Genomic DNA, 19,889 nt, shown 5'->3' with positions numbered 1-19,889 from the left:
CCCTTAGCTTCGTGGCAGCTGCTGGTAGGGTCAGGGGCCTTCCTTCTCCTTCTCATGCCCACCAACTACCTTTGGCTAGTAATTTAACTTCCTGTCCACTGAGGGAGATTCTCCTGATGAGAAGAATCAGCACTCACCCTTCATCATCATTTTAGCTTATGTACATCAATCTCCTGTGAGTTTGATTATCATAAGACAGCATCTTTTAGAAGATCTAGATCAATTAAAGATCCAATGACAAGATGGCATTTCTTATCATGCAGGGCTAAGGGTCAGATTATAGCCTACGGGATCTCCATCAAGGTGCTGCTACCCTGACTATATCCAGTCTCCTTCCATATCATGGTTTTTTAAAATTTCTCTGATGAAATCCTGACAGTGCCATACAATGTGAATTTGTTCGGGGCCCCCCCAAAGTTTTTTCTTATGTGAGATAAAAGAAAAAATATTTCCTCATGTTTCTATATAATACATGTAATATTTTATATTTGGAGGTATAAATGAATACATATTCTAATCCATTTACTTTTATTGAGCATCTATCTAGCAAGCTCTATTCTAGGCTTTGAGGTTACAGGATTCCCACCATCAAATGAAAGCTTATGTTCTAATGGAGTATAAGAAACAAAAAGAAGCTTTTGCCGGCACTACAAATGTGCCATTAGAGAAATTAGAAGAAAATTATGGTTAAATATTTTTAGAAGTATGATGAGCATGAGATGGACGTTAAGCAATTATGAAGGAAAAAACTAACAGTAGCATCGTAGATTAGTAGCACTGACACATATAATTATAAAAATATCCAGGATGTGTTTTTAGATGATGTATTCCCTTTAAAGTGAAATCAGACTGTAAATAACCCACACCTGTAAAATATATATGCATAATTATGTATACAGGTAAAGTAACCAGTTTAGACAATACACACCCATTATTAATCATCATCTGGGTAATATGATTACAAGTACTTTTCACTTTATTATTCATTCTTTTCTAAATTCTAAATTTTTACAATAGGCATGTTACTTTTATAATAAGAAAAAAAATCTATGGCAGTAGTTCCAATTGAAAATAGTAACTGTAGCAAAAATGTTCTCTGCTTATATGTGAAAATCTTACTACCAACCTACTTCTAGTAGTGGGAAGAATTTTTACCAAACCATGTAGCTTCTTGTCCCCTGGATGACCAGTGACACACATTCTCTAGATACTTGGCAGGCTTCAGGGAAATGAGTATCTTCAAGTTTTTCCTTCATTTTGTTTCTTTTTAATGTCCATTTATTTATTTTGAGAGAGAGTGTGTGCAGGAGAGGGGCAGAGACAGAGACGGGGAGAGAGAATCCCAAGCAGGCTCAGGGCTCGATTTCACTAACTATGAGATCATGAACCTAAGCTGAATTCGAGTCAGATGCTTAGCCCACTGAGGCACCTAGGTGCCCCTTCATGTTTCTATTTCTCATCAGTATGCTTCATTGTCACTAGGTTAACCAATATGTTTTCTCCTTGGAATAGAGAGAAGCGCTTTCATCTACAAATTGCCTGTCCCTTTGGTGAACACTGGACAAAATCGCCCTGGCTGGGCTGGTTCTCTGGAACTGCTGTGTAAGATTGGAATTACACTCTACCTGTAGGTTCTGGGGTCTGTGGGGGTGAAGAAGGGATCCCAGAGCCTGAAAACCCAAAAGAAGTCTGAGAACTGGAAGGCACACAAGCCAGCATGACTCATTTCAATCAGGGAATATGAATGTTTCCAAAACAGTGGATTTCAGCTTTATAAGACACAAATGCCTTTTTGAATGACAAATATTTTGTACTATAACCTTAACTAACATGAAATAAAATTCACAAATAATGTAATTTAATACACACATGCTTTTGGAAAAAAAACCTAACATTATATCCTAAATAAAATATAAAAAGAACCAAAAGGAAAGCAATTTATGTAATATACATACCTATCATTCTGTCTGAGCTTGGGCATAGAGGTGGCATAGACACAGACATAGAATTACTGTGAATGCACTAGTTATACATAGAGACCGATAAAGATAAGTTGATTTCTGACTTAAATGCCGCAGTGATGCCATTTTTCAAAAGGTTTAACTCTCCTTTCACATAATGGTTGTATTCCTGGAAAATCCAATGTGTACTAAAAACATGACAAAGAAAAATATAACAAAAACTTTGGGTGGATTTACACATAAAAAATGTAGTTAGGCTCTGGCCCCAGACTAATAAAGATTCTTCACTAACGTGAATGCCCACGAAACATTTGTAAATTGTATGAGACTCAAGACCTTTTTTAAAAAATTATTTTAACTTTTATTTATTTTTGAAGGACACAGAGAGACAGAATGCAAGCGGAGAAGGAACAGAGAGAGGAAGACACAGAATTTGAAGCAGCTCCGGGCTCGGAGCTGTCAGCACAGAGCCCAACGTGGGGCTTAAACCCATGAACGCGAGCTCATGACCTGGGCTGCAGCTGGATGCTCAACCAACTGAGCCACCCAGGCGCCTCTCAGGGCAGTTTTTAATTGTGTGAGACTGCCGTATGAAATGCAGCATGTCTAGCCTCCCAGCCCCTTATTCCATCTTCCCAACCATGGTGACAACAGAGCACCCCTTCTCCTACAACTTTCCAAAACCCTGGGGGGTGGGGGGCAGTACTGATCTACCATCTTAGAGCTAGCGCAGTGCTGTCCTAGAGACGGGGCCGCACTGTTTTCACTTCACTCTAGCCATGTGTTTATTATGGGTTGATCGTGTCCATTTAAAGGGCTCAGTATGCACCTGGTATTTTCTGTCAGTGTTTGAAACACATAAAACTTCCAGTCCAAAATTCTATTTCTGGGAATTTGTCCTTTAATTTTCTCAACCAATTATATATACAAACAGTGTATACAAGGATATACACCACACTTAACAGCAAATCCCTCTGGGTAAAGGGTTGACAGCTGGGGGCAGGAGGAGGAGACTTTGACATTTTACTTGTTTTATCCATTATGATGAGCATGTTTTAGTTTCACTAAAACAGTAGTTTTTAAGTGCTTCTTTTTACTCAAAAACAACAAAACCCGAGAACGAAATGATCAACTTGAGAGTTGAACCTATGGTTTGTTTCAGTGACTCAATCAATTGAGCACATTAGCCCCAATGTATTATTGTGATGTCACTAAAAACTGTCATCTTGACATTGCATTATCTTTGAATCACTTTTAAATAAAATTAAATGTCCACACTTTGTCTCGAGGCGCTCTTTCCGGGTAATTCCCAGACCAGTTCATTTCTCTGAGGTCTTTTAGAGGGGAAATGAATTAGTAGGGAGCCACCCTCTCCGAATGGGCCAGGAATTCTCCAAAGTCAGCCCCGGGGGGCCTGCCTCTGAGAGCTGAGCTTCGTATATTAGGCAAAGTGTCAGATCACAAATGTCACATATCATCTCCAGCTTCTCATTTTTAGTATCTAAGGGACTCCAAGAGATACACATATTCTGGAGAAATATTTCTTATTTTCTACTTTCTTCCTGTTTCTTTTTTCCTTTTGCTTCTTTTTCTATATCTCCTACCCCACCCACCCAATGGGTTCCTTATTAACATCTATTAAAAGGAGAAAGAACTACAGAAAGGAAAAAGAAAGCCTTCCTCAAGAAGGTGACAGAGGAGAGAATATTTCAGACCACTGGAGGCATGGTCTTGAGATTAAGATTCTCCTTATAACAGATCATGACAGAAAATTTCAGAACTGAAGTTATTAAACATTTTTTTAAATTTTAGAGAGAGACTGTGTGTGAGTGAGTGGGGGAGAGGCACAGTAGGGGAGAAAGAGACGGAAGGAGAGAGAGAGAGAGAGAGAGAGAGAGAGAGAGAGAGAGAGAGAGAGAGAGAGACCCAAGCAGGCTCCACACTCAGCTCAGAGCCTGACATGGGGATCAATCCCACAGCCCTGGGATCATGACCTGAGCTGAAATCGAGAGTCTTATGCTCAACTGACTGAAGCATCCAGGTGCCTCAGAACTGAAGTTGTTTTAAAATGATATTTTCTGATGGTTCATTTCCTCCCTATATGTTCTTTAATAATTTTGACACTACAAATTGTCACATGATTTCGTTTTCTAGACTATCATGCTGAGTCAACACATGAGATCACAAGTGACAAACTATTAACAGCTTCTCCATTAGCTTCCAGAATGGTATTTCTACCCCTACAGTTGTTCCTCTGATGCTTGAGAAGCACGCACTACACAGAGATGATGTCACCCTGACTTTATTGAATACATACTATACAGAAAATAGGAGCTGGGCAGTCTTAACTCTCAGCAACGTTTTGAAGGAAATGATATTTTTAAAGAAATAATAAATAGCCTGTTTTCCAGATTTTTATGTACAAGAAAATTGTCTTCTTGAGTTGAAAAGTAGCCCCCAGTGGGCAACAATTTGTAGCATGCAGCAGCAAGAACTCCAGGTGGATCAGCCAATCCACCATCTGAGGGAGACATACCATCAGGTCCCAGACGGAAATTCCTTTGTCTACATAATCATCTACTACATAATCTGGTGTTCTTGCTTAGGAGTCTTCAACTTGGTTATTGGCATACTACATGCTCTTCCCTGGGCGTTGGATGCAAAGTCAATGCTTTCAAAGCTCTAAGGTTCATAATTTATTTATTTTTTATTTTTCATTTTATTTTCTCTCTTGAAATGAGCAGAATAATTCAAATATTCTATGTAATTTGATACAACTGAGACATCAGTGGACCATTATATCAGATGAATTATTAATGGTAATAAAATCCTTCATTGAAGTTTTCTTAAAGCTTTTTCCAATGTGTTTCTACTTTTACTATCTTATTAGACATTCTCAAAGACTGTATAAAAAAACAGTTAGGGGCACCTGGGTGGCTCAGTCGGTTGAGTCTTCGACTTCAGCTCAGGTCACGATCTCAAGTTTCATAAGTTTGGGTCCCGCCGTGAGCTCTGCACTGACAGCTCAGAGCCTGAAACCTGCTTCAGATTCTGTGTCTCCCTGTCTCTCTGTCCCTGCTCTGCTCCTGCTCCGTCTCTCTCTCTCAAAAACAAACATTAACAACAACAAACAACAACAACAAATGTTAGATTAGTGTTATTCCCATATCACAAAATGGAAAAGTAAGGTCTAGAAATGGTAAGTTGCATCCTGGGTCATTTGTGCCAGAGCTGGGGTTACAATCAATATCCCCAGATGTTCTCCTCTGAAATCCCACCTATATCCTGGGTAAATCTTTAGTTCTTTAAACAGGAATTTGCAAATAGTATGATACTTTCAATTCTTCAGTGCTGTTGAAACCATAAAGTCTGAGCTCTACTTGTTTCTTTAGCATCTTTTGGATACAACAGATGAGACAAGAAACCCACAGACTAATCATATACCCCGTTGGCTTTTGCCAATTCTCATTTTTACTGGCAGCTGCATTTCAAGGGAAAGCTACTGAACTGCAGAGAGTAGATAATGGGGACATCTCAAGGTATCAGTACATCCAGGCCACTGTGTAAAGCAGATAATCGGCAGCATCTGTTTAGAATGGGAGCCACAGCAAAGAATCACAGCTGAGCCCCAAGAAACCCTCAAAATGTGAGCACTCTGTTTACAAATCAGCCACCCACCCACAGGTTTAAGAATGAGAGACCCTGTCGCCATACTGTGGTCCTCTCGAGATATTTGATACAGATGTAGCTACCGTGTAGCAGCAGTAGAAGGAGAAATAAAAACAACTCTCAATTATAGAGAGCCTAAATTTCAGGCACCAGGCTGGAGTTTCGGGTTTAGTATTTCTTTTAATCCTTATAACCCAAGATAGATAGACATTTCCCTCATTAAGTTCCTACCTGAAGTTGAGAAAACCATGAAGAACATTGGAAGAGAGTTTACTCAGAAGGCAGGCCCAGTGACTATTTAAGAAGTACCTCTCTTTTTAGCACCATTTTTTTTCATTATTTGCCATATTTTGATATTATAACAATGCTGCTTGCCCTATCTTTTTTTAAGTGAAACATTTAGACATAGAATGTGTGTAGCCTTTTTAATTACAGAGTTTTGATGACTGTTTTGCAAGAGTTTAATCAAGGGGGAACAAAAGCTGTAGTAACCTGTTTTCTCACTCTCCTTATTTTCTCTATGTGCTTGTTTATTGTCTGTTAGGACATACTCCTCACATGGTTTGAAATGAAAGGATGATCCATCTCCTCATTACCGATCCTCTGCTTGGTGATGAAAAACAAAACAAAACATATGAACAAAGGAAAAATGCCTTCCTGTCATTTCTCAGCCTTCTTTGCTGCTGCTCAGCTGGGATGTTAAAGAGTGGGGTTTAATGAAAGAAGGTGAGAAGGTGAAAAAAAACCGCCCTAATGAGCATGTGTTTAGTTACATGGGAAGATCACTGAGAAGCGGCAGTGATTTTCTTTGTGCCTGACATAAGGGAGTGGCCCCCAAGGTCAAGGAAACCCATCGTCCTTCCTTCCCCACCCATTCACTCCCTACCCTGGCAACCAGTTTCTCTATCTAGACCAGATTTCATTTTTGATGGTAGAGTAAAAAAGAATGTTGTTTTTCATCTCCAGCTTGTAGCTCTTGAGAAACATGCAGAAGTGGTGCAGGAGGTTCTTTAGGCTACTTGCATCCCTGGTAGAGCATCTCGTGAGCACGCACTTCAGATCTCAAGCATGGGATGACAGAGCCCCAGCCTCGTCCGCAGGCCTGCTGACACTTACCCGTTAGACTGGACACGGGGAAGCAAATTCCCATCTAGCAAGGCAGAGCCACTGAAAAACAAAATGCTTTAATGCTTCAAAGGACAGCCAATAATAGCTGTCGAAACTCTAAAGCAATGCTCGGAATTAGAATGAAATCGTGCAGTCATAATATCATTCCAAAAATGTCTTTAATCAGTGAGCGTTCCAGCCCTGTGGCATGAGCGTCACACTGAAAATACCAAAGTAAACATGAGGGTCAAACTTGGAAAGAACTCTCAAGAGTCTAAGAGAGAGTGATGTTTTTGCTTCACCAGTTCCCAAACCAGGAAATCATTACTCATCGGTCCCAACAGACCACTCCTGGGGGGAGTGGGAGAGAGGCACGACCAACCCGGAGTGAAAAAAAGAAAAAGAAAAGAAAAGAAAGAAAGAAAGAAAGAAACCTCAAAGTATGACCGACTCCTTTAGGATCAACAACTATTTCAGGGAGGCAGGACTAATGTTCTATGACCAGTGAAACTATTAACATTTTGGCAGAAATAAATTGAGAGCTTTCTCTGAAGTTGAAATATGCAGCCTTAACTGTGTTCTCATCCTCTACATTTCACTGAGTGAATAACCTAAATTACACAGAACGGCAGTAAATTGGCTCATCATAGCCCTGTTCTAATTTTAAAAGGATAAAGAACTAAAAAAATGAGACAGCCTCACATGTAGCAGTGCAGGGACCAGTGAACTCTGTTGAAGGGCTGCCAGAGTCTTTCTCCAGGGGGTCAAAGGTTCAATTCAACCTGGGTTTGTGGTGACCAAGAACCATCTAATGTCTTGCATTGAATGCATGTGTGTCCTCAACATAATGTTCCTAATAAGGGTGCTGACAGCTTGCATTTGCCACTCTTGCTGACTTTCTCAGGAGTACAGAGGCTGGCCAACCACATGTGGAAACTAAGTCACTTCCTCCCATTTAAAGGTGATCTTGGCAAAGGGTGAACTCTGAGGCATGAAAAAGCGTATTGCTTTCACACAGTTTCCTGTCTGCTCCTCTTCTAGCTCTGAGGGAAAAGGATAGTTGCTCTTTGACTAGGGGAGGGGTGTCTAACACCCTGATGGGCCAAGTATGGATTTTAAATTTGAAAGACATATAGGGATGCCCACACGGATTGCATTTTTCAAACAACGAAGTAACTCTCAGTTTCTACAAAGCATTCAGTTGTGGTGATAAAATGCCAGGTCACAAGTCAAATTTTGACTCCATTACTGAGCATTATCCTTGAGTTCTAAATGGAAAGTCAGTACAATTCACCAGCTGTCAGGCTCCAGCCTTCCTCCTCACCCTGAACAACAACAGAATAACAGGCAAAATAGTTTTAGCTGTTGGAATCACTATTTGATTAAATTCTTAATGATTGGCTCTGTCCACAGGTCACTTCAGCCAGCCATTCAACAAATAGACTCCAGGCTATTGGGATCCCAGGTTTCCGTTTGGAATGTCATAGGATTCAGTGAAAAAAAAAATCCACCTTCAATCAAAAGGGATTCGGGATGACTCAGAGACCCTCGAGGTAATTAGATTGCTCCTCTTTATGGAAAAACAAAATTCAGTGTGAATGAGTTGAGATATGACATTGCCATGGAGTACCTTTCATAGGTTGTAAATGGTTTCTACCTGCAGATCTGATGTTGAACACCACGGGGTAGGTTGATGAGTGGGAGAACATCCTATAAGAGGTAGCCCAGGGAACGTGTCAGAATTGTGTGTGTGAGGGATGATAAAGTCTGGGCTGCCCCAAGAGCACAGATCACATCTGCAGGGTGCAGTGGCAGCACCCATGTGAAAGCCTGCTGCTGGAAAGTTGTCCGTGAGCTCTCCAGTTTTCTTGTAGCCTGAAAGATGTGCTCATCACAGTGAGAAGACCTACCTAGATCCTTTCTTTTAATGGCTGGCAATCATTTGAACCTGGGCTACCCGGAAGTGGCAACGCTTTGAAGCTGGTGTCAAGTCATCAACCCATTTGGGAAATTAGAGGCTGGGAGTCACAAGGTGGCCAAAACGGTGAATATTTCCTCCTGCCAAGGGTGTAGGTGATGGTAAAAAAACAACCATGACCCCTAAAAGAAAAAGAAAAAGAAAAAGCATCTTTAGATGAAGCTGTCTCCTCAGTGGAGGTGGCCTGAAGATGCTTTCCTCTGCTGTGGAGATAGCCTGCACCAGGCATCAGGTATAATGCCCACAGTTCATCTCACATCTACCCACATATCAGTTATTCCTCCATCTATTGACCTTTGTTTGTAATCTTTTCCATATACCTACCTAGTAGAAATCGATCGTTTCAGCTGTGGACTCTTAAATGGCCGTTTCCCTGATGGAGAAATGGGAAATAACTCTTTCTAACCTAAAGCAATCCGGGGGAATTTTCAAAGACTCCGCGGGAAACCTGTCAAGGATTGGCCGGAGGCTTCCAAAAGGCACTTAACTGGTCTCCAGGGTTCCGGGACCACCAACCTGGGGCTTCCTCCCCATCAATTTCCCTCCTTCCTCACCATGTAGTCCAATTATAGGGTCCAGATGTAACAACTGCTGTTGGTCTCTGGCCTGGGGTGAGAGGAAAGTGGAAGTCGTTACCAGAGGGCCAGCGGGATGAGGACTGGGGCAGAATTTGCTGGATCTCTGGCAAGATGTCATCAAATGAACGCTAAGGCAGCCACCGAGAGAAGGACTGGGAATCGAACCAAGTGCATTCGGCCGGGCTCTTGGGAAGCAGTGTGACGTGGCTCCCTCCATCAGGTGGAAGCCGTGCTGCTCTCCCTCGACCCAACTTACGAGAGATAAAGATGTCTAAATAACCACCAGCGCCGCAGCCACAACTCTGCCTGGGCCCGGGAGGGAGGAGGAGCGCCTTTTCTGCTGAAGCAGCGACTAGGGCTTGTTTGTAGCTTCGCAATTCACCATGATAAATGTAAAGACCAATTAAGGTTTGATCCGTGCACACGGGAGGCAGACGGCGGCTGATAGTGGAACCAATTAACGAGCATGTACCCTAATTCCTGTCGCGGCCACCGGGCGCACCGCGGTTCCCTAGGCGCCTGCGGCGGCTGCCCCCGAACCCCGCGAGCCCCCCGCCGGGCCCTGGAGGGGGGGCGTCCTCCTCGAGCGGGAAGGTGCGAGGAGCGGGGTCCCCAGGAGGCTGGGGAGGGGGCGCACCAGGCGGGGAGGCGCAGAGCCAGCCGCCTACGGAGCCCAACTGTTTGTAGCCTGGGCGTGCGGGTGGGGCGCGCCAGAGTGGTCCGCGCCGGGCGGGGGCGGCGGGGGCTGGACAAGGCGACTAGCGCGAAGCCAGCCGGTGCCCCGAGGGCGGAGGACAGGTGGCCGCGCGGCGCCGCCAGGTAGCAAACTGCTCCGGGGCTACGCAGCGCGGTCCTCAGGCTTCGCCCGCCCCCGGGCCTGGCTCACTGTTGCCCGCCGCGGGGGCGACCTGGGGAATGCGGAAAGGGCCGGTGGCCGCACCCCCGGCCGGGCGCGCCTCGGCTTCTCCCCTCCTGGCCCCCTCTCCCTTCTGGCTCAGCCTGCTGCCCCAGACGTGACCCTCGCGCAAGGTGTTGGCGCTGCGCGCAACCGGGGCGCCCGTGATTTATGGCCCCGGGGTCGGGGGCGGCGCAGGCACTAGCCCCTTCTAGGCTTGGCCGGAGTGTGAGGGTATCCGGGAGGAGAGCCAGGTCCTGGCAGTGGGAGCCCCCGGGACCGCGGCGGCGGCGGCGCAGGAGAAGGAGGAGGAGGAGAAGTAGGTGACGCGGGACGGAGAGGCATGTCCCCTCTGGCCCCGGGGCCGGCGCCACAGCAGGTTCCCCGCGCCAGGAAAGTTTGGAGCCACGGGCGCCGCGCGGCGCGGTGCGCGGGTCCCTCCCCGCGCAGTCCCCTCGGCGGGGTCTGTGCCGCCGCCGCTGCCAGGGCAGGACAAAGGCTCATTAACACGTGATGGGACCGCGCTTCATAAATGGGACTGGAGCGAGAGGGAGCCAGAGCCAGAGCGCCAGAGGAGGCAGAGGCAGGGACCGCACGAGAGTGGCGAGGCGACGGGCTCTCGGGCTGGCGGAGACCTGCGGCCCCACGCCGAGCCAGGCGGGGCGAGCGGGAGGACCCATTGAAGAGCCCGGGGAAGGGGAGAGGCTCGCGGGCGGCGGGAGCGGAGGGGTCCCCAGTCCCGGTCGTTGTCGCGGGCGGGCGCTGGAGGCAAGGGACAACGGTGCGCGGGCAGTGTGGACCGACTGACTTACTGACCGACCGACGGAGGCACACCCCGCTCCACCCCACCCCACCCAGCCTCGCCCGCATCCCCGCGCCGGCGCCGCCTCCCTCGGCCACCCCTTCCTTCTGCACTTCTTTTCCGCCTCCGCCTCTTCTTGGCTCCCGCGGCGCCAGAGCCTTCCCCTGGCCCGGGCGGGGCGCCTCGGCTCCCGGCAGAGCTCCGTGGAGTCGGGCGGAACGTTCCGTTCTAGCAGAGAAGCAGCCCCAGCGCCGGGCGAGAGGTGCCGAGGGAGCTTCTCCCCGAGGACCGGGGGATGCGAAGGGTAAGACCTGGCAGGATTGCGTTTGGAAATACTTTTTTCCGCCTCCCGCCCCTTCGGGTACTGACCGCTGTGGTTCCCAAGTGTCCTTCGTGGAGTTCTTATTCCGTGTGAGCGAATCGTGCGTCGATGTTTACTAAGCTCCATAGCCCCAGCTTGCAAACTGTGGTCTGTGCTACTTCTGGAGGTTTCTACCGTTTACTAGTTATTGAATGTGTGTGCACTGATGTATGTTTGTTGAAAATGTGTAATTGTGCATGTTTGAGAAATAGGCGCTTGAGGTGGTGCTGAATGTCTATAAACCATACCAGCACCTAAGTCTTCCCGGAGAAATAATACATCGATCTCTGCACCAAACCTAGAAACTGTCTAAAATATTAAATGCCATATAAAGAAATGTATGTCAAATAATAAACTTTTGCTATAGAAAATATAGCTAGCTGCAGGAGCCACTCTTCTCTGAGGAAAACTAAATGTACATTTAATATCTAGATTTGGATATTGATAGAACCATTTAACTCCGAACTAGCCATTAGATGAAAAAAAAGTTGCTGTGTTTTTTGAAGACATTTCTTGGTAAGGCTCACATTCATAAATGGATCACCTCTCCAGTGCAAACGTTTGCAGTGATAGACACCAGAAGCTGTCATTTGGTCATCTGAAAGTTTGAGAGCAACATGCATGTTTCTAATTTTAGTTTTAAATTCAACAAACGAGAAAAAATTAGTAATCTCTTAATCCTTTTGCCTCCCATCTTTTTTATTTCCCTTTAAATTAAAGGCGATTCTTGTCTTTGTTGTTGCTTTCATGATATATTAAGCATCCTTTGGCATTTAATAAGAGATTAGAACAGATTTACTGGTTTTAAAGGTGTTGAAGGAGATCTCTATGGGTCCCATAACTTCTCCTCATTTTTATTACCAAGTTAATATCTTTACAACAAAGGGGGAAACGCAATTTCTTAGCAGAAACTCAGTGGACACTGAATATCAGTGAAGTGACCACTGCCATCAATCTATTTTGCAGAATATTGAGAAGCTCAGAGCAACTAACCTTTAAGGTTCCCATAGGACTTTATCTGATTTAAAGTGTTGCTTTTCTAATCCCACCCTACTGACAGTTTGCAAGGGAAGATATACTGATTGATTTTTCTCTGTCCCTTCCCCCCCCCCCCCGCCCCTTATACTCCTTCTAGCTCCCCTGATCTCTAACCCAGTTACAAGCAATTTTATCAAAATAAAAGGCCACTCATAGTTTCTTAAGTGAGACAAATAATTTCCTGGTTATATCCATACATGAACAGAATCCACGCACCTCCAGAATTTTAAATGTTGCCTGCTGCAAACGGTTACTTGTAGTCACAGTAGTGGTTGCTGTTGGGCAAGAGGCAAGAAGATGGACATGGTTTTCCAAAAAACTAACGCATTTTAGATTATCAAAAGAACTTACTGTAAACAGACTCTTTTTGTTCCAAAGATGTCTCCCACTCCAGGCAAGGAGCAATCCTGGATGAGGTATGTATCAAGTGTCTGAGGGGGAGAGGTCTCATTGTGCTCCTAAGTCTCTGTGGGGGTAAAGTGATGCCACAGGGCAGAAATTCTCAGCACTGACCTTTCAAAAATAAAATTACTATGCTTGCATACTCATTGTCAGGAAGGCAGATTAGATATTCACACCCCCCAGTTTTAATAGATAGCCTCCACATATGTGCATACAAAAAGAATGTTACGCCAAGTCCCTTACATAAACCATAGGTGATATTATTTAATTTGGCATGTAAAGTTTTACATTTTGGTGAAAATCTGATCTCACGTTGGAGTAGTGCTTGCCTTTGTTTGTTATCCGCTGTTTTCTGTCTTTTTCTGTTACCCTTTTCCCAGTGGACTATGTGCCTCCCTGTCGCCTGTGAGATCGTTCTCCTCTAATAAGCCTAGCTGCAGGATCAGTGTGTTCCTTTTGGCATTTCAAAATGTTAAAATAGTGAAATTGTTAAATGTTACCAAGATGAAACTGCTGGGCATGAAATTCTCTGGAAGAACCACTATATCTGTGGCATATTATAGTCTATTCCAAAAGGAAACTCCTCACATCGGTTTACCTATTTTCTCAAGAAAGCAGCAGCCCCATTGATTGTGTTGATAAGCGTTTCGTATGCAGTGTCAGCTTATTAATTACTAAGGCAAAGCCTGAAAAACTCTTTCAAAACAATCTTGTGACATTCTTCCTTGCTCTGACTCAGAATTAACATGAACCACCAGGAAATTTAGACAGACAGGCTCGTTGGTTGCCTTGCATATTAGTGTTTGGAATTAGAATTGGAATACTTAGCTGTTTAAGAATAAAACTATTATGAAATGGAACTTATAATAGCCGTTGATAGTTCACCATGCTTACCAAATGTTTCTTCCCAGAAAACAGTTGGCCTAATAAGAAAAGGGATTATTTCCCATAATTAGCTCTCCAGGAATGCTGAAAAAAAAAAAAGAGTAATACATTGAATTTAGAGATACCTAACAACACATGATGAGTAAAATGAGATTTAGTTAGAGCATCTTGAATTTGGTTAGGAAGATGGAGCCTGTCCTTGAGGTAGCTGCCTGTTCTTCTTGGGGTAATTACATTAGCTCAGTTGCCTAAAGGACACAGATGAGAGCTTTCTATCCTGCAAAAAGAAAAAGAAAAAAAAAAAAAGGATGCCGTGTCTTCACCAGTGCAATCTATCTCTTCTGTTTTTGTATTCATCATTTTCTAATTGAACTGACAAATTAGAGGGAATCCAGCCTTTGGGTTTAAATTATTTATAATTCTGTCTCTCTGAAAAGACCTGGCCCCAAGACTGTGTGAAAAACTGCTGGGGTCAAGTTTACATATTGCACATCTGTATTTTGAGGGACTGCAAGGTCTGCTCATTTTTCTTTTCTTGACCGAAGAGTGATAGAAGTTAAAGAATAAGAGGAAATCAAAACCAGTTGATGTACGGAATTGGTAAAATTTTAACTTTATCCCCTCCCCCATCTTCAGCTCCTTCTTGATCCTGATCTCTGAACACTGTTAACTTTCTCTTAACAACTGCATGAATGCTGTTTCCGAGGGGTTGGGGGCACATACCCTTTGCCACTGAATTGTTATTTAGTGTTTTGATAATCATTGAATTCACTAATCTGTATATTCTTAGATTAGATTGGCTTAACTATAGAACATAGAGAAACTCAGATTTCTCCCAGATATTTTCTGGACTAAAAGAAGCAATAAATGTCACCTGGAGTATATATAACATGAAATTATATACTATATGATTTTTTTAAAAATTTAATGTTTACGTATTTTGGGGAGAGAGAGAGAGAGAGCAAGAGAGACAAAGTATGGACGAGGGACGGGCAGAGAAAGGGAGGGAGACGCAGAATCCAATGCAGGCTCCAAGCTCTGAGCTGTCAGCACAGAGCCCAACTCAGGGCTCGAACTCATGAGCTGGGAGATCATAACCTGAGCTGAAGTAGGATGCTTAACTGACTGAGCCACCCAGGAGCCCCAATACTGCATAATTTTAGATGATTGGGATGTGTAATTACACTTGTATACATATATGTGAACAAAGTTTGTTGTGGATGTGTATCATGACCAACACAAAAATTTAGACCTATTGCCTTTATACATTTGAATATATAATTCAGATTTTAAATAAAATCCACCAATTTGGGTGACATGTCCAAAATGAAGGCAGCTGTGCAGATGGACACAGAAGACTCAGGGAGAAGGAGTATCCACCTGGAATCTGAACAAGCTGTTCTGATCTTCCAGGGTAGTGGAGATCTGTTTCAGTCTCATGTGATCTAAGAATCTTGCAAAGATGCCAGGATGGACATAACTACATTAGATTATAGTTTTCTCGTCAACCCTGACTGATGTGTTTAATAAAGTTTTCACCAATCTTGCTAGATGTTTGTTATTTTTAGAAACGAAAGTTGGGAGAAAAAGTACAAGTACTCTGTTACAAAATGCACATGAATGTCGTTATATCTGTAAAACACAGCACATTGTAGTACTATCACAAAAAAATTAAAACTATGGAAGTATGTGAGTGGGGGAAAGGGAAGATCGTTTGTAGTGCTTTTCCAGTGCCTCTCTTGGTAGTACTCAAAGAGTTTGACGTTAGAAGAACTTCCATCTCAAACAGGCCTGAACGGATAATAGGTATATTTATGATCTATCAGTGATAATAGGTCAAAGCCATTACATAAAGTAATCAGTGTGATTACCTCTAGTTCTTAACAGAAAATATTTACTAAAAGCTTTCCTGGGTCATATTTCTTCACTGAACAGGGTGCTTCATGGAAAGTAACGCACATCTCCTTGCAATAGTTTTTCTAGTACGGTTGCCATTGCAGATACAGTCTTGAGCTAGTTTCCATTGATATTTTCCATATATTCAAAGTATTTTTCCATATGGCTTACTGGCGAATCACTTTAGGATATACTTTACTTTAAAGTTTCATTTGGCCAGGTTAATTTCATAATTTAGTGAGCATGGGGTTCCCAGTTGTGTTTGGATGGGTTTTTGAAGGAAGACCTGTTTACTCACCAAACCTGAGCAAATGGGCCCGGCAAAGTCGTAGCCGTTGTTCCGGAATCCTACAGGTTCCGTTTTTGCCCCAGCTGGAGAAATTGTCACACCTGCGCTTGAGGAAAGCTCTCGAAGTTTTTCTTTGTTTTCTTTTCTTTGTTTTTGAATGCATGAGTTGAGACTGGTTAGATGGGAATCAGTGTCTCTTAGCCAACTCTTTTTTTAACCTATTGTGGTGTTGCATTAATCTTGTATTTTTGAATACGCTTATTAAGGTAGATTTTGCATTTTTTGTGATTGCAACAAGGGATTTAAGTTCCCATTTCTCCTAACCTAGATGGCAAATCATTTTTCCCAAAGAGAACAATATTTTATTGTATCTGACTCTTACCCTTGCACTGGAGTTTGGATTCTGAATTGCGTAGAGTTTGGATTCATTGATTAGCAATTTGATATCTTTGGCTTGATTCTTTATCATCATTATCAACTCTGAAAAGCATTTGAAATTTTTTTTTGACTTCAGGAGATAAAGTGCAGTATAGTTTCCTAAATTTGACAATGTAATATCTATTTTTTTTATTCCTACTAGCAAATTCCATGCTATTGCTTTTTAAAGAAAGGCAGAGGCATTTTTCAGAGATGTGCCAGGCAATCTGTTGTGGTAGTTGAATATACTGGCAAGTGCTTTCACAAACTGTGTATGTCAGTAGTATATTTAAATATAATTAAAATAAAATATAATTAGGAAATAATGTTTTTCAAAGTTTATGTTTAAATGGAAGGGTTCCCTTCTTCCCTCATTATTTCTTCATCTGTTCTTTTAGACCATATATTCAGAGAACATTGGAATATGAGTTCTATAAATTGAGTTATGTTACAGGAGTTTTACATTTAAATTGGTGATAAATTCCAGTGTGCTTTTTAAAAAGCAAATTTCTCCTTGCACATATGGACATTCATACTATAGGAAATTTTATAGCACTGACTTCTGTTGGTCAAGAGGCTAAACAAGATGTTTTTAATATTGCAACTGAGCTGATAACATGTGTAGTATGCATATGTCACTCCTGTTTGCTTTTAATTCAGCTGTGCTTAAAAATCATCAACTTGATTTATCCTTTAGAAAAGAGACTTAATTTAATGCCACTGTTATCTGTGTGTTTTGGTTTATTCCAGTGTGGCTTGTTCAGTGGACCAGATTTTCAACTCATTTCAATGCACTGCTACCAGCATTTGTAAATGTTTTCTCTAGCATTTGTACAAGTTGTGGTGAGCAAGTGATATGCATGCGGAGAAGGAGGAAAGCTGAACAATTTCCTACAGAACCAAAGTAAGCAAAAGACTGTCTCAAGTCTTGTGTTTTTGCATATGTGGGAATTTGACTTCAGAAGATAGGCAACTACTTTTGGAAATTATATCAAACTTCTGACAAACAACAACCAGAAAAGGGAAAGCCTTTGAATGATTTTAGTCCTCAGCTAAGGAAAGGAAGGATGAGTAATCTGTGATCCATTTTTACTGATGAAATAATTAAAGAGGAAACAGTCTGGCCAAGGTCAGAGATTTAAGTACTTCAGGATACATTTCCATGTATTTACAGCTTTTAGGTAATTTTGCAAGATATACGCCAGCTATAAGCAGTATGGATTGCATAATCTAATTCTGTTAAGTTAGTTCGCAGCCGATCCGCATTACTAAGATCTCCTGCAAGATTCCCATTTTAGTTTGTTGTTTTCTGGGTTCATCTCCTGCAATACATTATTTTACAGTTTGGGGAAGAGAAGAACAGAAACATTTCCAGCTTCAAAAAAAAAAATAAGCTGAAACGTTACCTACTTTTACTGGTTTCGTCCTTCCCTGTGGCGTTGAAGGGAATGGCTAGCCATCTAGAGAACTTTGCATATGTAGACTTTGTAAATAGAATTAGGAGAAAATGGTGTGGAGTTCTTAATTTATGTCTGCGTGCTGGGTAAGTACATATCTTGAAGCCATGTTTCTTTGTCAGACAAAAATATAACAATAAGTTTGCTGAAGAAGTAGGGGCACCTGGGTGGTTCAGTCAGCTAACCGTCCGACTTCAGGTAAGGTCATGATCTCATGGTTTGTGTGGGTTCGAGCCTTGTGTTAGGCTCTGTGCTGACAGCTTGGAGCCTGGACTCTGCTTTGGATTCTGTGTCTTCCTCTCTCTCTGCTCCTCTCCCACTCACGCCTCTGTCTCTCTCTCTCTCTCTCAAAAATAAATAAACATTAAAAAAAAATTAAAGTTTGCTGAAGAAGTGCAGAGAAGCCCAGAATTGTAGACTGACAAACCCTGAGAGGTTCCCCACTCATATGTTTATTTTCAGGCTAGACCACATTATTCTATTTCAGTCACATAGAAATACCTTGGTTTTAAACATCATCTTTGAGAGACTACTTTATGATAAGTGGGCTCCCTTAGCAATTCACTTCAATGATCTAAAAACCTACACTCCTAGAGTATTCCTTGTTCCTGTCTGGCCTCAATTCTTATTAAAGGTTAATTTTTATTTATTTCCGTCGTTTAGTCTTTCTCATATGTCTCCGTAATCTTTAACAGTGGCTTTTACATTTTAGAGTGTGTTAGAATCTCCAGAAGGCCTTGTGACAGCACACATGTGCCCCGAACCCTGAAGTTTCTGATTCGGTAGGTCTGAGGTGAACCTGAGAATTTGCAGGTTTTGTAAGGACTGTGGGTGGGGAGACTACCCCTGGTGAATCCCTGACCTGTAAAGTAACTGTGCGCGCACTCGCAGACCACTGCATGACTTCTCACACTGTTTTTTGAGATGTATCCTACATGTCCATCCACTCTTACCTATTTAACTTCCTCATTCTTTATCTTCACCTCACTTTTTCTGAATCCTTGCAGTTCCTTAGCTCTGTGCCTAACTGCAAAATTGCATCATACAAATCCCAGGAAGAGTTTGACCTTGAACGAGTACAAAGAACTACCTTACAGTTGCAGTGACATCAAAATCCTATACTTACATCCAATTTGCACACTCACTTCTTAATTGAAAACTACACTTTCAAAGCATAGTTTTTGTCTTTACTGAAACCTAGTTCAGTTCTGTGTGTATATAATTATTTGCATCTTTTATTGTATTTTTTTCTTGAGAGACAGAAAGAGAGCAAGCAAACAGAGAAGGGGCAGAGAGAGATGGAGAGTGAATCCCAGGCAGGCTCCATGCTGTCAGCACAGAGCCCAATATGGGCTTTGAACTCACAAACTGTGAGATCATGACCAGAGTCTGACGCTTAGCCAAATGAGCCACTAAGGCACCTCTATAATTATTTTCATCTTGAAAACATTTTTATGTTTGTATTTTGCAGGTTAGTACATACTAATTTTTTTTAACATTTCAGCTAAAGGAAGTGACACATAAGTACCTAATTTATAAAATCGCATTTGAAGGGAACCCTGGATTTACAGAATAAGAACTTATTCCAGTGAAAAAAATGATAGGAAGGAAAACGAATTACTTAGGAAGCTCCCATATCCTTGATTTGTATGAGTATTTGAACAAATATTCACTTACCTTGTGAAATATTCCATTTTAGCCCTGTAATGGTAAATAATTTTCTGTTCTTTCTCATCATAGATTTATGGCCTAGGTTGGTGAGTTTGTATTTGAAAATTGGAAAGCCAAATGTTTTATAAAATAGAAATGAGTTGGGTTTGTTATTAGAATTGATTTTGGGCTCCTGAGATATCCCCATTGTACATTTAGCATCTGTTGGCATAAACATATCATTTGTTTTCAGTAGAACTACTTTCCTTTTCTCATCTTTAATTACTTTCTTGAGGCAGAATTCCAAATTTTCACAATTAATTTTATCAATATATTAAATTTTCTCAGTGCCCTTTTGCCCCAGAAAAGCAATTAAAAATGTAGTTTTTGTAGGCAGTAGTAATAACCCATTTTAACCCTCTATAACATATTTTCTTGTTTATGTTTTAATTAATTCAGTTGTAAAATACATGAAATGTTGTAGCAAGAAGAGAAGTTGCTCAA

At 42.2% G+C, this 19,889-nt stretch overlaps 1 protein-coding gene and 1 long non-coding RNA gene across 3 annotated transcripts in view; one reads left to right on the top strand and one right to left on the bottom strand.

The window, feature by feature from the left end:
- Positions 1 to 6,735: 6,735 nt before the first annotated feature.
- Positions 6,736 to 11,429, bottom strand: LOC115296913. Its single transcript, XR_003911137.1, has 3 exons — positions 11,360 to 11,429; positions 8,648 to 8,837; positions 6,736 to 6,797 (listed from the first exon to the last, which is right to left on the bottom strand). It is a non-coding gene; the product is annotated as an uncharacterized LOC115296913 (long non-coding RNA).
- The window catches only part of CNR1 (cannabinoid receptor 1), a 25,206-nt gene continuing 16,008 nt past the window's right edge, over positions 10,692 to 19,889 (top strand). The window contains exon 1 of one of the 2 annotated variants that reach the window (XM_029945390.1): positions 10,692 to 11,294. The gene's annotated coding sequence lies outside the window, so the exon portion shown is untranslated. Of the gene's footprint in view, positions 11,295 to 17,125; positions 17,183 to 19,889 lie in introns of those variants that run through there. The other variant, XM_029945391.1, reaches the window with a different exon arrangement.

Source organism: Suricata suricatta, chromosome 7 (genome assembly GCF_006229205.1).
Source record: "Suricata suricatta isolate VVHF042 chromosome 7, meerkat_22Aug2017_6uvM2_HiC, whole genome shotgun sequence".
Classification (NCBI taxonomy): Eukaryota; Metazoa; Chordata; class Mammalia; order Carnivora; family Herpestidae; genus Suricata; species Suricata suricatta.
Note: the sequence above shows the minus strand (reverse complement) of the source record. Positions and strands in the feature narration are given on the sequence as shown.